Below are 17,544 nucleotides of genomic sequence, written 5' to 3'. Positions count from 1 at the left end.
ACAAACACTTCAATTATTTTTAGAATTGCATAGTTACCTCTTAGATGTTCACTTAGCACATTTAGAGACAGATGATTATATATATATATATATAGTTAACACACTGAAAAACAATTAAATAATTTAGGGTGGTCTAGAATTGATCACTAGTCTTTCCTCCTTAAACAGACCCTTCACAACTCCTCAGTCTCTCTTCCTACCTTGCCTCAAGTCAGATTCATTGAATTCTTTGGACTAGAGACCCCTTTCCCTGCCAAGGCTTTTAGGGTTGTTGTTTTTTGTTTAAATTTTTATTTTTACATAGGGAAAATCAAATACACATTTAACCCAATTTGGTTGCAAGTTCCTTAGCTTTTGCCTTTTCCAGCTTGGCAATACGAGCCACTGATTTTGGACCCAGAACATTGCCACCCCAGTGACGACAGATCTCATCGTATCTGTCATTATAATTGGTTTTGATGGCTTCCACCAGCTTAGCCAGGGCTCCCTTATCTTCAGGGCTAACCTGTGTGAAGGCAATGCTCGTGCAGGTCTTTCTGTGAAATAAGCGTCCGAGTCTTGCTTTACCTTTGATAATACAGTAAGGAACCCCCATTTTCCGGCACAAGGCAGGTAGGAAGACCACTAGCTCAATGGGGTCCACGTCATGTGCAATCACTACCAACTGTGCTTTCTTGTGTTAACACCTGCTCTGAGAACAGGTGGTCTCTTGGTGGGGACATCTCCTTTGCCTGCAGCCTTTTGTTCAGCCCGAGCCAGCAGCCTTTGCTTCTTGTCTTGCTTTGTCTCTGGTCTATACTTGTGAGCCAGTTTAAGCAGTTGAGTAGCTGTCTGACGATCCAAAGCTTGGGTGAACTGGTTAATTGCTGGCAGAACCTTCAAACGCTTATAAAGGATAGACCTTTGACGCTGCAGTCTAATGTACCGAGGCCATTTGACAAATCGAGTAAGGTCCCTTTTGGGCTGGATGTCCTGACCAATGCCAAAGTTCTTGGGACGCTTCTCAAACAAAGGATTGACCACTTTCTTGGACTCCTGCTTCTTTACTACAGCAGGGGCTGGAGCCACCTTCTTCCCCTTGGCCTTCTTCCCTTTTGGCATCTTGACCGGCTGAACGAGAAAGGAAAAACTAGGGTTGTTGTTTTTTAAACAAAATCATTCTGCCCAAGGGAGAAAGCTTTAACTACAAACATGTAAATGATGGTCTCACATCCCACCTTGCCATATGACACTGAATCCCTAAAAGCTTCACCAAACTTTACTAAATTTGAAAAGCATGCTAGGCCTTTGCCCCTTAGCTACAAATCCGTTAGTTAGGGCCACTATGAAAACAGCCTTTGTAGCTCTGGCCCTTCCCCAGATTTTTCCTTCATAGTGTTGCTGCTGGCCCACTTGGTGGCAGTCTTGTTCTAGTACTTTCAGCTGTTCTGATAAATCAGCTGGGGAATTGCCATCAACAGTTGTTCCACTTTAATGTGAGCTCCCTAGATAGAAATTTACCTGTTTAATTGATAAAAAGAAATACAATCCACTAATAACAACAGCCCAGTGGTAAACTGAAGCAAGGAGGGTACTCAAAGTGGCAACATTTGCAAATTGCCATACAAGTGAAATCTCTTCAAACAATCCTTTCCCAGGCCCATATCCAGTTCTTTCCCTTGTGCTCCAAATTATTCAGTTTTTCAAATGTTTTCAGAGGTTTGTGGCTCTAAACATCAGGCCCTCAAGGATTTGATAATGAGCATTGACTCTTCCTCTCTCCCTTGCACCAAAAGTTAAGAACACATTTTCTAAGCTCTCTTTTTCACAGCCACTAACACAGTATAGGAACAAAAAAAAGTGGAACTGATCCGAAATCCTTTGAGATCCCACATGATTGAAGCCCTGCCCAGTATGGATTGAAAGCTCTTGAAGTGGCTATAAAGCTTCTGTGATGCCAAAGTCAGTGGGAGCTGTAGAAGCAGATCAGCTGGGGCTTATAGACACCAATGATTTATCAGTCCCTTTTAATTTTTTTTTTCATTTAATTACTTCCCTGGATTTCAAAAATAACTGGAATGTCTATCTGTCTCTCTCTCTCTGGTGGTATTTCAATACCTGAGATTTTCTTTCACTGGTGGTTAAAAAGGGAAATTAATTATGAAAAGTTTTTAGGTGCCAAATATTCTAGGGAAAATTGCAAAATCTTATTTTTTTTAAATTTTTTTGTAGCTGAAAGTAATACCAGTGTCAGAAATAGTGGGGAAGGGCAGTAGAAGCAATAGTAAGGGGGAGTTCAGAGGACTGGGACAAGTATATGGAATATCTGGGAAGCCAGTGTTACAAATACCGCACACTCCTCCTGTCAACCTGAATTAAAGAGAAGACAGTCAATACAGAAAAATTTATGATATGGGCCAGGGACTTGCAACTGGGGTACTAAGCAGCAGCAAGTCCTGGGAAGTCCTAGGAGGTGACTGGGTGTGGGGCTATTAGAACAGGGGAAGGTGCAGAGAGAGGGGTACAATTCTCAGAAGGTGAGGCTACAGGTGCAAGGGGGTTGGCACATCCCTGGGTTTGACAAGGTAAAAGTTGTATGCATAATAACCCAAAAGTCTCAAAACAAAGCTTGTAAATCTCTGGAACTGAGAGTTAAGCATTTATAAAATAATAAGAGGCTGAGTCTGGTAAGCCTCAGGCAATTCATGGATCCAGAAATGGGGACTGGGTCAGATGCCTTGAGCTCTTAGTCAATTGCTCCACACCACCTTCACCAGGTTCTCATATATTCCAAAAGGACACTGATAGTACACAAGCATATAGTAGGTGTATATTTTTATATGTTAACTATATATTTACATGCAAAATATTATATGTCTCGTTATGTCTTTTGCCATAGTGTTACAATTCAGTCTCCTTTTGGAGTATAATATATGTATGTGCATCTATATATGTAATATTTACATATTACTTATTTACATAAGTATATATTTACACATTACTTATTTACATGCAAGCACATACACATATGTAAATTTTAATGATTAAAAACTTATATGTTCGTATAATATGCTATATATATTATTTTATGCTTATTTGTACTCTAAGAAAAGAAACAATATCTTTTCTCTTTTTCTTTATTGTAGAGCAGATGTCTAATTTATATGTCCCTCTATATGTGAACCTGTCTTGTAAGTTTTAGAATAAACATTTTTTGAGTAAAGGAATGGCATCTGTTTGTGTGTTGTTTTCGACATCGGAAACGTAATGAACTCAATTTTCCCTGGAGCACTTTTTAAGTTACTCCTTGGCAGAAGGGATCATAAGGCATCATTCACCATCCTAACCTAGTAATTTACTCCTAACAAAATCAGAGTAATAGTAAATGTCAGTAGCAAGGAGTATATTTTGTTTTCTTTTACTCAATGATTTCTAGTATACAAGTCACATTTTATAAAGTACTACACGGACAAAGGAATTATTACAATATTTTAAATGAAAATTATTTTTTAAACTCACAAAGTTTTATTTTTTTCTGAACCAAAGATGTTAAACACAAGTATATAAAGCTTAAATGAATCCTCCCACATTCAAATAAGAATTTAATAAGAACAACTCTGGAGTCAAAGGTCCTAAATTCAAATCCTGCATCAGCTACAAAGTAACTTACCAGCTACTAGCAGCTAACACAATGCCTGATGCCCTGTGACCCTAGGTAAGTCACTTTAACTCTGTTTACCTCAACTTCCTCAATTGCAAAATGGGGATATTGATGGTAGCCACCTCTTAGGTCTATTGTAAATAACAAAAGATAATATTTGTAAAGTACTTAGTAGAGAGCCAGATCAATATATTTATTTAATGTATGTTTCCTTCCTTCCTTTTTTTCCCTCCTTTCTGTTTTCTTGCCTTCCTGCCTCCTCTTTAGACATTAAGATCCTGAAGGTTAGGGATCGTCTTTTACATTTATTTATATCCTGAATACTTAGCACACAGTAGGCATTCAATAAATGCTTACAGATTAACTAGCCACATCTTCTGCTTTGTGCTCCTTTGTTTAGCATGGGTGATTGAATATTGTCCTGACATGGCCCTGACCATGTCTACACTTGGAGACAGCGCCAAGGTTTTGGGAGATCCTGATTTTTTTTTAAGCAATTGGGGTTAAGTAACTTGCTCAAGGTTACATAGCCAGTTATTTCTGGGTGTGGTGCTAAGTATCTGAGCCCAGATTTGATCCCCAGGTCATCCTGACACTGGGGCCAGTGCTCTTACTCACTGTTCTACCTGGCCGCCCCAAGATCCTGATTTCTTAGTCTTTGTGAAAAGTACCTTATAACACTTCTTGGAGAAGATGACCACCCAAAGGCAGATCATTTAAGAACTGATTGGATTTGTCAGAAGATGAGAAGCCAGAGAAAATTGTTTGGACATTGCAGAATTCAAGGGAAATGCAAAATGCCTATTCATATTTAGCAGTCATACAAACCTTATTAAGTCTTTAAAAAAAATAATGTACATGAAGAATATTTTAGGTATTACTGTGGTATGGTGCAGCTTATTTAAGTTTTTGGTTTATTTTCATTAATTCAACCAGGTGGGGAGGAGAAAAAAATACTGTTTCACTTGAAGTCAGGAAGCCCTGAGTTCAAATCCAGTCTCAGACACTAATTATACGTATGCCACCTTGAACAAGTCAATTAACCTCTGCTTTAGTTTCCTCATCTGTAAAATATGGGTAATAATAGTAACCACCTCCAGGGTTGTTGTAAGGATGAAATGAGATATCATTTGTAAAGCACTTCATAAGCTTGAAAGTACTTTGTAAATGCTAGTATTTTGAGTTTTTATCCTTCTTGTTGTTGCTATAATTATTACTATTTCATGCTTGATGATCTTTCATTTATTTGGTACTTGTATAGAAGAAATATATAACTTTGCTACATGTGATCTACATTGGACCTTGAGTACTTTTTAATACTCCCACTTTAAGAGGTCCCTAGATAAGCACTAAATCCTAACCTTTAAGTAATATTTTCCTGGGTTGGGAAGTGTAACATTCTAGGCAAATTGAGCCATTTGCTGCTCCCTAAACACAACACTCCAACTCCTGACTATTGTTGTCTCACTTTCCCTTTCTCCATCCTCATTTTCCTACTATCTTTCAAGGTTCAGTTGAAATTCTACCTCATGCCTAAACTCCTAGAAGTCAATGCTCTCTAGTTCTCCATTAATTGCTATTTGATTATCCAGTAATACATTAAAACCTCAAATAAAGGAAAAACTAATTAAAGGGAGGGGCTATTGTTATTTTTATCTTTCTCTGGCATCTAATCTTTTCCTTGTCCTTAGTAAGTGTTAAATAAACATATTTTAATGAAGGTAACTTCTTTCTTCCTCTCTTTTTAACAATCTCCCAAGTGAGTGACCCACAGGGAAAAAAAATCAAATAAACAAAAAGCCTTTTTTAAAAAAAGTCACACTGCCCTTTCACTAACATTGGGTTGAATTTCCATAACCATAGCATTTGAAAATTGGTAGAGCTGATATCAACATCAAGACAAGAATTTAGGTTAAGGCAGAGTAAAAACAAATGGGTTAATTGCACAATTAAAGCCAATAACTGAATTATAAATATAGAGCTCCAAAATATTATAGAGATTAGCTATTACAACCCTCTCATTTTGTAGGGAAGGAAGCTAATATCCAGAGAGATGATTCCTATTGCAAAATTCTCCAATATGATTTCCTTTGAGAAATTATTATATTCTTTTAACAGAATGATAACACAAGCTTCATTTAAAAAAACTCAACAATAATTATAAAAATTCAAAAGAGCTTTTAAGTAGTTTTGGTAATATTAAATTCTGACTTTACCAAGAGTTAAAAACAAAGAGTTTCCACTAAGAGGCATACTTTAAAGATCATCCAGTCACATCAGTTAAGTAGGATTTTTGTTTATTTGTTTAAATAAATTTCTTTTGTGAACAAGGCAATACAATTTAGTAAAGTTATATACTTTTAATGGAAATTCTTTTGAAATGGACTAGTTGTTTGTTAATAGAGGGGAAAAAATAAAAACATGTAAAAGTTCTAGAATAAAGCATTTGAAAATTATAACAACTCAAACATTTGAGATTAGTAATCTCAAAGTCACATAGGAGTGAGGGTTTGAACACAAATCCCTAACTCCCAAGTTCAGGGCTATTTTCATTGTATTACACTATGTCCTAAAATCAAACTCTAAAGCTGAAATGACTCATAGCAGTGATGTTCTAATCACATCCTATCATAGAATTAAAGCTAGCACAGATCATGGAGGTAATCAAATTTAACTCCTAAATTTGCAGAAAATGCAAGTAATGCCCAGAGGTTTTGTTATAGATGTTAAAGATTTATGAGAAGCATAAGCGTGATTTATGTACATATTTAAATATATATGTGTATATATATATATATACATACGTATACACATATAAGTATATTTACACATTATGCATTTTACAATTTATAGCTATTAAACCATTTCTAGCACAGTGCCTTGAGCAGATAAGGTATTTGGTAAATATTTGTGGAATGAATGAATGAATTAAGATCTACTCTCAAAGTCTGAACTTTGTGGGCCAATATCAACACAAGATAAAAGGGTCTGGTGATGTCAAGTTTCTTTAGGAGCAAAAAAAAGGGAAGAAATACTTTCATATAACACATAAACACATACTCAATCATATGACAATTAGGAAGTGTTAAAAGCTTGAAAGTAGAAAAAAAAAAGTCCTGAATACTATTAATAAACTATGTGAGACTTGTAATTGGTATGTAACTATGTGAGACTTGTAACTGGTATGGAGGTTTTATCATCTTTAAAACTAAATAGTTTATAGTATACCTAAGGGGAAAAAAATTAAATTTAGTATTATTACTAAATGATGCTAGAGAATAATAATGATGATATTCACAGAGCAAAATTCCAATTCCTGCATCAAATAGAAAAAATGTAAAGGCCACTTTATCAGGTAAGCCTAATTCTTGGTTTCAGCTTTTTGTCAACTTTATCATTAACCAGCTTCTTGAGCATCAATATTCATGGGCAACAAGGAAGACATTTGTTTTGTAACTATCTCTCCCTTTTATTTGCTACTTGGTGCCCTATTTTCCCTTTTTGAAAATACAAGATATTTCTCAACAAGTCAGTGAATCTTAAAGGTCACAAAACATTTGATTTACTTGGTGTGCTTAAGTGCAAGATTATTGTACTTTGTGCCACACCAGTCTAGGTTAGTAGGCATTGGAATGGATCAGTCCCATGGCTGTGTTTGTTCAGAAAACCTCCAAAAAACTAAATCAGTACACAAAGCCAGTGGGGGGAAATCTGTAGCTTGAAAGAACAACAATTCATGATAATATTTCAATTTTCCTTTTTTATTTTTTTAAGCAATTGGGATTGAGTAACTTGCTCAAGGTTACATGGCCAGTTATTTCTGGGTGTGGTGCTAAATATCTGAGCCCGGATTTGATCCCCAGGTCATCCCGACACTGGAGCCAGTGCTTTTACTCGCTGAGCCACCTGGCCGCCCCATATTTCAATTTTCTAATCATTTTTGAGTGTGTTACTAAAAAGCATTTTTTTTAAAGCAATCGGGGTAAAGTAACTTGCTCAAGGTTACACGGCCAGTTATTTCTGGGTGTGGTGCTAAGTATCTGAGCCTGGATTTGATCCCCAGGTCATCCCGACACTGGAGCCAGTGCTCTTACTCGCTGAGCCACCTGGCCACCCCTAAAAAGCATTTTAAATGTCACTTTCTTTTTATTTATTTGCCTTTTTGGAGGGCAATTGGGGTTAAGTAACTTGCCCAAGTTTACACGGCTAGTTTGTGTGTTTGTGTTTGTGTGTGTGTGTGTGTGTGTGTGTGTGTGTGTATGTATGTGTTAAGTGTCTGAGCCTGGAACCAAACTCGGGGTCTCCTGACTCTGGAGCCTGCGCTTTTCTCACTCTCCACCTAGCTGCCCCCTAAATGTCACTTTCAAAAATAAACTTCATTAGTATTGATAGAACACATTCTCATTTATACTGACTGTATGGTAGTCATATCATGTTCAATTGAGAATTCAGTCTTAGAAGACTATATCTTCCCTGAGTTATTTAGTCCAAAATCTTATATTGACAGGAAAAACCTTCTGGGAAGCTTAAAGCAAGTCCTTTTTTATTTAAATGCACATAATTAAGACATAAATTTGGAACAACAATTTGAACTAAAAGATAATGACAGGAATGAGTAACATATGGAGATTATATTCCTTACTGCTCCCCCTCCCTTGCATTTTCATAGAACATCAAATGAAAATCAGGGACAATAGACCCAGACTGACCTTGGTTGGTTATTGAAATGGTGGAACTTGAAATGATTCTGAAAACATTCTGGTTATTCAGAAGCTAGACAAGAATTACAGGCATTGTATTAACCTAAATAACAGAAAAGCCTGGGAAAAGTGCTTGGATCTCTCTTGTAAGAAGAAGTAAGTCAAAAATTACGACATTCTCTGCCTATGTCATTTTGCTTGGCTTTTGGCTCTACTATCAGAATAGGGTTCATAGTTTCACCTATATCTAAAATATTAGTAACCTACTCTTATTAGTAAGAGGTTTTGTTTGTTTCTTTGTTTGTTATATCCAGAGGATACTAGCAGACAAGAGTCAAGGTGACAAGTAGATTCTCTGAAAAGGTGAAATCCAAGAATAGGTTGCATGGAGAAACCTGACAGTAAAAATGGAAATGCATGACCAAGACTACAAGGACATAATCTAATAGCAATCATTCAAGATAGGCAGGGAGCACTATTCAGAAAGAATGGAAGTGTGGTATCATCTGAAGACACTGACAACCCTAGAGCACTGAAGATATGATTAGCCCATCCATATTTGTGCCTGAGTCACATATGTTACTTATTTTTCTATTCTTCTATATGAATTATCAATATGTGTCAAACATTTACATATTTATGGGAAAGAGTACCTCAGGTTTATGGGGGAAATGTTCTATTTCTACTTTTATTACTTCTTATATACCTTTGTTTTTAATGAATCATGCCTTCTGGTTGGCTAGTAAAGGTAAATGTACCAGTGAGGACTTAAGAATTTTGAAGAACTATGGGCATAGGAACCCATAAAGCTGGGGTAACTTGTCTAAAAGATATATATTCAAAAGATCTGTGCCCCAGATGTTATGCTAGAAGTAAGCTCCAATTATAGCCAATATTATAGTAAATTATGGAGAAGAGGTTAAGATCTTATAATTTAGTTATAAGAAACAAGTTCACTATGACATAAATTTGGTGTATGAAGTTTTCCTTTTCCCTTGTTAATTTTAAATATTTTGCATTAGCTCTGCAAATCTATTTCATTTCATTCAGCAAGGCCTGGGTTCAAATACAACTACTGACACATACATTGATCTTGGACAAGTCACTTAAATATTCAACACATATGTAACTCTCTAATACTATAAGTTGCAGAGAAGATGCCAAGCTTCATTGTCATTGGAAGTTCTTCATTTAGAGTTTCCTCTCTCAGTGAAATCACATATATGGTATAACCCAATCCTGCACCCCCCCCCCAATCTAACAAAACAAAAAGCCTGATTTACTTACAAAGCTAGCTGAACAGTCCATATTCTTAAGAAAAATACAGAAGTAGGTTCTGAGAATGTCTTTTATGTATACCCATGCTCAAATTTTTTTTTTTCAGAGAGAGAGGCAGCAAAGGACAATGTATGGCCTTCTGGACTTGGGTTCAAGAATACTTGCTTCTTAAACTTAAATATTTAACTACAGATAATAGTCACTTCATATGATCCCAAATTTCTAAAGCTGTAAAATAGAAATAATAAAACCCCTAATGCCTATATTAAAAAGCTTTTATTGAAGATCAAATGAGAAAAGACATGTGAAGTATTCTGATTTTTTTTGGCAGAGTAAAAGCAAATCATTTGTCTAAATTAGCACTTAAAGAAATGGATTTGTATAAATTGCAGTTGCTTTCTGCATTATTTTAATGTCTTCAATAACTGCAAAATTATTTTCTATTTCGTTTTGGCAGGCAGGTCTTCCCTTTAGCTTTAAACTTTCTTTACATAAATAATTATTCATTGTTGTACCTTATTACAAAGGAGATAAATATATTAGCCACAAAATTACCTTAACCTTTGGTGTCTTTCCAAAGTTACACTTTTTAAAAGGAAGTCCAAAGGCTCTATATCATGTCATTTCTCTTAAATTAACAAAAAGTGAATGTTCTGATTTTTCTTTTTTGCTGTGATATTATGATATTGTATGCTATCATATATCAAGTGGCTTGCTATTTGAATTTTCAGTGGAATACTAAATATTAAAGGCCCATTTAAATGTTTTATTACTCAATATATTCATTATTGATATTGATATTTTTAAAAACTTATAGATTCCAGCTCTGCTGCTGTGTGAACTTGTATAAGTCATTTAACTTTGTGGAGTCTCAGTTTCCTTAGCTGTATAATTAAAGAGTTAGTTTTAAACACATAGGTTCTTGAGCAATGGAGATGCTTCCATTTTAGGCTTTGTATTTTCAATAACAAACACAATGTTTGGCACATATTACAATAAATTGCTTGTTGGTCAATATAATGATTCCAACTTCTCTTCCAGTTCTAAATCTATGATCCCATGAGCTTATGAATGATGATGGGGTACATATACACAGTAAAGCATTTTAAACTATGCAATTCTTGCCTTTGGGTCTTTAGTGAGCAGTAATAAATAATATAAATATACATATAAATAAACAGAGAATAAACAGATATTACCTACCTTGCTATGGTAGGACTAAATGGAGGCTCAGAATATTTGAATCCAGATCTCTCCTAGATCAGTCCGGTGCTCTTTCAACTACATAATGTTCCTTTTCCAAAATAATAAATATAGATAAAAGAAATAATTAATAGGAACAGCAAAAGCAATATTAACCCCCACCACCAAGATCACCTGGTGTTTCAGCTGCTCCAGTTCTTTCTGTTGTCTTAAGTAAAATAAAAGATCCCTTTGGAATGCTTTCCCTTTTTTCCTTCTAAGAGAATTGGGGAAGTCATCCTGCTTTCTTAAAGGTAAGAGAAACATTGGGAAGCTAACTTCCTCAGCTTCACACTGTAAAATGGTATAGTGAAGTTTTAGTTTGAGTAAGTTCCTGCTAAAGATGACAATTTGTTAAACAATTAGAATGATATCTCCAAATAGTCAGACAATCAAAATAAATGATGCAGGAATGCCCTGCCTTCTAGGATAAGGGGATCACCTAAAATCTCAGCAACAGGAAGAATGATGCAGGTGTTGCTCCTCCATTCTTTAACAGCTCACCCTCAGTTGTCCCTCCCCTTTAACTGGAGGACTGGAAGGGGGAGCACTAAACACTTCCCAAAGCTTTCTTTGACAGAGGGCTTAATCTCCCTAGTAACTTCATTGTCCATTAACTTCTCTGCTTGACTTGTACTCCAGGGAATAATGTCCTTGAGCCAGGTACCCCCTGATCACACTCCTATACACTTACACTTCCCTTTTGTACATTATATTTCTTTATATTGTTCTCCTTCCATAATAGCTCCTCCAGGGCAGGGACCCTCTCTTTTCCTCATTGTACCTCCAATGCAAAGCACTGTGGTGGTAGGCCCATGATAAATACTTATTGAATTGAATTGAATCTTAGTTCCCTCACATGTAATGTAAGGATATTGTTCTAGATGACTTTTGAGGTTCCTTCTAGCTTGAGTTATGATCCTGTACTATTATATTAATCAGTTAAACTGGATGTAAATTCAAACTTTTTAATATATATGTTGTTTGCCCAATGTAATGGAATGTTCCTTGAGTACAGAGGCTATTTCATTTTTGACTTTGTGTGAGCCAAACAGCAGTGACTAATGCAGTTCCTGCAAAAGAATAGGAACTTAAAATGCTTCTTGATTAATTGGTGTACAAAACTACTTTTCTCCTCAACACCCACACGTCTTTTGTTGGTAATCACCATCCTCCAAGTCACCCAGATTTCATATTTGGAAAATCTTTGGCTATTCCCTCTTTGTCACTTACCCATTGCTAACTTTTTTTTTAACACATCAAAAAATTCCTCCATGCCATTAAAAATTTAAGAAAATAATTAATCTAGCTCTCATGACAGCACATGTTACTTCCATCTTTGTAGCTATCATTTATTGATAGAAATAATGTGCACATCAAGTTTAGTAATGTGGAAGGAAAGTTTTATTTGGTCTAATTTTTTTTTTTGCCTTTTAAACATCTTTCCAGCTACTTTAAGTTATTGTTTTTTACTGTATTTTTTATCCTGGCATTCTTAAATTGGTGGGAACATCATGTTTCCCCATTTTTTTCTGTAAATTTTTTCAGTGAATACTTCTAGTAATATTTTGATTTATTAGGAAACTAACTTTTTTGTCTATATCACCTATTTGTGGTATGATTCCTGTAGTAACATTTCTACCGCAATGGGGATGGAGTCAAGCTAGCGGAGTATAAGCAGGACCAACACCGGGCTCCGGCTTCCACCTTCCCTAATCCATGTAAAAAGGGGACTCTGAACAAACTTTAGAGCTGAAGAACCCAAAAAATGACACAGAGAAGATAACCTCCCACTAAGGAGAGCCCAGTAGGTCGGCAGGAATCAGCCAGCGCAGTGCTCTGGGAGCCGAGCCCAAGGCATGTGAGCCAGAGGTTTAGCCCCAGGGTGGGCCTGACCAGCCCCCTGCTGGAGGGCCTCCAGATCAGCAGCAGCTACGGCTCTTTCCAGATTTAAGTGAGAGGTTAGTGCAGTGTGGACTTTGAGACTAAGTAGTTGGGAGTGCGTTGGCTTCTGCCCCCAAGGCGAGAAACCACTGAGACTCTGGGCATACCCAGGGCCACGTAGCAGCTTCAGCTCCTGGCCTGCAGAGTGTAGGGGGACTAAGCAACCCGTCTGAGGGATGCCTTAAAAAGCCAAATTTGGCAGATAGAAAAAGAATCTGAAAATCTCAATGAGGAGAATAATTGCTTCAGAATTAGAATGGAGCAAATGGAAGGTAATGACTTTATGAGAAATCAAGATGCTGTTAAACAGATCCAAACAAATGACAGAATAGAAGGCAATGTGAAATATCTCATGGGAAAAAACCACTGACCTGGAAAGTAGATCCAGGAGAGATAACTAACTTAAAAATTATTGGACTACCTGAAAGCCATGATCAAAGTAAGACCTAGAAATCATCCTCCAGGAAGTTCTCAAAGAAAACTGCCCTGATGTTTTAGAACCAGAGGGCAAAATCGAGGTTGAAAGAATCCACCAATCACCTCCTGAAAAAGGTCCCAAAAAGAAAACTCCTAGGAATATTATAGCCAGGTTCTGGAATTCACAGATTAAGGAGATAATATTATGAGCAGCCAGGAAGAAACAATTTTAATATTGTGGAAACACAATCAGGATAACGCAGGATCTGGCAGCTTCTACACTGAGGGATAGAAGGGCTTGGAATATGATGTTCTGGAGGTCAAAGGAGCTGGGATTAAAAGCAAGAGTCACCTACCCAGCAAAACTGAGTGTCATGTTTCAGGGGAAAATATGGTTATTCAGCGGAATAGAGGACTTTCAAGCATTCTTGTTGAAAAAACCAGAGTTGAACAGAAAATCTGACATTCAGATGCAAGAAGCAAGAGAAAAATGAGAAGGTAAACATGGAAAAGAAATCATAAGGAACTTATCAAAATTGAACTATTAACATTCCTACATGGAAAAACAATAATTGTAACTTATGAAACTTTTCTCAGTATTTGAAGGGAACAGAAATATATATATGTATATATATATATATATATATATATATGAGTTTATATGGGCATATGAATACATATGTGAATGTTGTATATATGTTTACAGGTATACATAGATACAGGGCACAGGACCAATTTGCCAGGAAGGGATGATATCTAAAAGGTGAAATTAAGAGGTGAGAGAGGAATATAATGAGAGGAGATGGGGAGAGACAGAATGGGGTAAACTGTCTTATAGAGAAGAGGCAAGGGGAAATGGTTACAATGGAGGGGAAGAATAGGAAGGCAAAAGGGAATGGGTCAACCCTATTCCCATTAAATTTGGCTTGAGGAGGGAATGAAATACACACTAAATAGGGTATCTCACCCTCCAGGAGAGTAGGGTGGGAAGGGGATGAGATGGGTGATGATGCAAGAGAGGGCAGGCTGGGGGGGAGGGAAGTTGGGAGCACCCACTTTTGAAAAGGGACAGGATCAAAGTAGAAAATAGAACAAGTGGGAGGTGGGATAGTAGGGAGGGAAATATAGTCAGTCTTTTACAATATATTTACTATGTTATTGTTTTGCATTAGCCACACATGTACAACCTATACTGAACTGTTTATCTTCCCAGTAAAGGTGGGAGAAAAGGAAGAAAGGGAATGAATCTGGAGTTCAAAGTTTTAAAATCAAATACTCACATATATGTATACACATACTATTATTAATAATATTTTGCATGTAATAGGGAAATAATAGGCATTGGGGCATAGAGATGCACTGGAAAAGTTGAAAGGGATATGGGAGAAAATATGGGAGAGGGCAGATTGGAGGAGGGGATATCCTGTGGGACTGCTATTTTAGGGTGGTAGGTAGGGGAAAAACGGGGAGAAAATTTGTAACTCAAAATCTGGCAGAAATGAATGATGTAAATCAGAAGTTAATAAAGCATTTAAAAAATAAAAATAATTTAAAAAAGAAATAAGTTTGATGTTGATGAATTCACTTTTATTTTAGACATATTTTCAAGTCTAAATTTTCTTTTATGTATTTTGTGATTCATGATAATATAAACTTGCTGGTAACTAGGGTTAATTATTTTGTTCCTGGTGCAAAACAGAAGGTATTTATATTTGACACTGATTTTCAAAAAGCATTAAAATGTACACATATTTTTTTGTGAAATTGGAAAGTGATTAGTCTCACTATCTTATATGATTCCATATAATTAAACTATAAGAGTTAAAGGGCATTCCTCCCTAGCTTTTCTACCTAAAGGATGACAACTAACCCTGGGGCTTAGAAAGAAGGCATCAGGTCTAGGTTCCTAGTTCAATTTCTGTCTCAATGAATGATCAATATGATCATTTTAAATAATTTAATATTTCATTTACAATTACATGTAAAAGTCATTTTCAATTTTATTTTAAATTTTGAATTCTAAATTCTTTTCCTTTTCTTCCCTGAGAGAGTAAAATATTTAATATAGGCTATACACATATAGTCATGCAAAACATATTTCTATATTAATCATGTAAAAAAAACACACAAAAAAGAAAGTAAAAATTAGTATGCTTCAATCCACATTCAGACTCTATCAGTTCCTTCTCTGGAAGGGGATAACTTTTTTTTTTATCATAAGCTCTTCAGAACTGTCTTGGATCTTTGTATCTCTGAGAACAACTATGTTATTCACAGCTGATCATTGTACAGTATTGCTTTTACTGTGTATGATGTTCATCTGGCTCTACTCACTTCACTTTGCATCAGTTCATGTAAGTCTTTCTAGGTTTTCTGTGAATTCTAGTATGCTAGTGCTCCTCCTCAAACTGGGACTATGACTCAGGCTGGATCCCTGAACGGGCAATGCAGTAGTGTCCTGCACCCAGTGCCAGCAGAGTGTCTACAGTAATCTCCTTCTGACCAGTTATCTGGCCTCTTTACCATCTGTGAGCTAAGAGCCCTGGAAGAACCCACCGAATTCAGTCAACCACAAGGCCTGTGATGGCTTGCTACAGGCACTGCCTCAATTGGACTATATTCCACTCTCACTAGGAGACAGACCTTTCCTAGTGACCTTGTAAGTTGTCTTGGGCTGGAAAATTACTTCATCCCATTCTTTGGCTGCTTCTGCTACTCCAGAATATGTTTTGAGGCATTATTTAAAGTTGTTTGTAAGGGAATCTGGGAGAGCTCAGGAAATTTCCTGACTTTATTCTACCATCTTGGCTATATTTCAACAAATATGAACTTACTGAAGTCACTTAAACTTTTTATACCTTGAAGTCAGCCCGCTGTAAATGATGGAGTTATGGTGGGTCTACTTAATGACTTTCTGCAAGCTAAATTAGAAATTTTGAATTAAAATGAAAATTTTGTTATACCATTCCTTAGGTATAACATTGGAAAGTGAGAGTTTTGTTTGTTTGTTTCTGTAAAAATTTTAGCTTTGCTAAAAGTAAAATGCATAATCTATAACATTTATATAATTTGATTGATTCTTAGTAATTCTAACTTACCTTAGGAATAGCTTTCACTTTTCCCATGGGGGTCCTTTTATAATTCACTCCAAGGAACAAATAAGTTCTGTCCTCTTTTCAATCTCTTTCCTCACTGTTTTATGTGTTTTGATGGCCCAGAGTGAATGTAAATAGAAATTGTTTCTGTTTTTAGCGAGATATCCTGATGGTCTTTCATTCTCATATTGATATTTTAAATAGCCATCTCCAATTGTCCTGATCTATATCTTGCTACTACACTCAGATGGCTTTGGAGGACAAAGTGAGGATGGTGACTCTGTACAGACCCGCCTCACTTAAATCCAATTCACTTGCAAGTCATGACATCTCCTTCCTGATGTCATTGGTCCTCTAAAGAACAAAGGCAAACAACAACAATCACTGATTTTACCCCATTAAACTTTCATGGGTCCAAGCAACTCTCCAAGGCTCTAAATTGTAAAGAAGTGCAGACCCTTGTGGGTAAAGAGAGTCTCCTCATCTAGAAGTTCTCTAGTAAACAAACCTAATCTCTATTAGTTATCCTAAATAGTAGGAACCTAGATTGAAAGATATAGTACAAATCCTTAGTTTTATAGATAATGAAACAGAAGACTAGAAAGATTCAGACTTTTAGTAGGCAGTCAACAAATATTTAGTAAGTACTTACTAGGTATGAGGGATTGTGCTAAGCTTTGGAAATACAAATCAAGCAGAAAAAAAAGAGGAAAGTGGCCTTTAAGGAGTTTATATTCTACTGGGATTAGACAATACAAAAAAAAGCAATCTTAAAGAGAGTGGGGAAAAGGTATCTCACAGAGAAAGGATAGAACAGTCCAGGGCACAGCCTGGAGGGAAATGAAGACATGGCTTGTAAGCCCTCTGTAAATGGAGGTACTTAGAGAATCTGGTGCAAGCTAGAGAAACATGGAGTGCAGATGGTGAGACATATTAAGATGAAATATATATTAAGTAGTAAGATTGGAATGTGTACCCAGGTCCTCTGAGATGAAATACAATGCTCTTTTCTTTGTACCACAATTATACAAATACACTTTACACAATTACCACAATTACACTTTAAATTTTGAAGACTGAATTCATATTTTCATTTGAATCTACCCTATAGAAAATGGGACAAAACGATGCCAAATAAGACATATATATGCAGCTAAATGGTTTGGTGGATAGAGTTCTTGGTCTTGAGTCAGGAAGACCTGAATTCTAAACCAGCCTCAGGCATTTA

At 36.2% G+C, this 17,544-nt stretch overlaps 1 pseudogene; it reads right to left on the bottom strand.

Annotated features, from left to right (window-relative positions):
- Positions 1-268: 268 nt before the first annotated feature.
- On the bottom strand, positions 269-1,124 carry LOC138174748 (large ribosomal subunit protein eL8 pseudogene; annotated as a pseudogene).
- Positions 1,125-17,544: the final 16,420 nt, after the last annotated feature.

The sequence above is a fragment of the Petaurus breviceps genome, unplaced genomic scaffold (assembly GCF_028583685.1).
Source record: "Petaurus breviceps papuanus isolate PSGF00001 unplaced genomic scaffold, PetGlider_PUasm1.0 76, whole genome shotgun sequence".
Classification (NCBI taxonomy): domain Eukaryota; kingdom Metazoa; phylum Chordata; class Mammalia; order Diprotodontia; family Petauridae; genus Petaurus; species Petaurus breviceps.
Note: the sequence above shows the minus strand (reverse complement) of the source record. Positions and strands in the feature narration are given on the sequence as shown.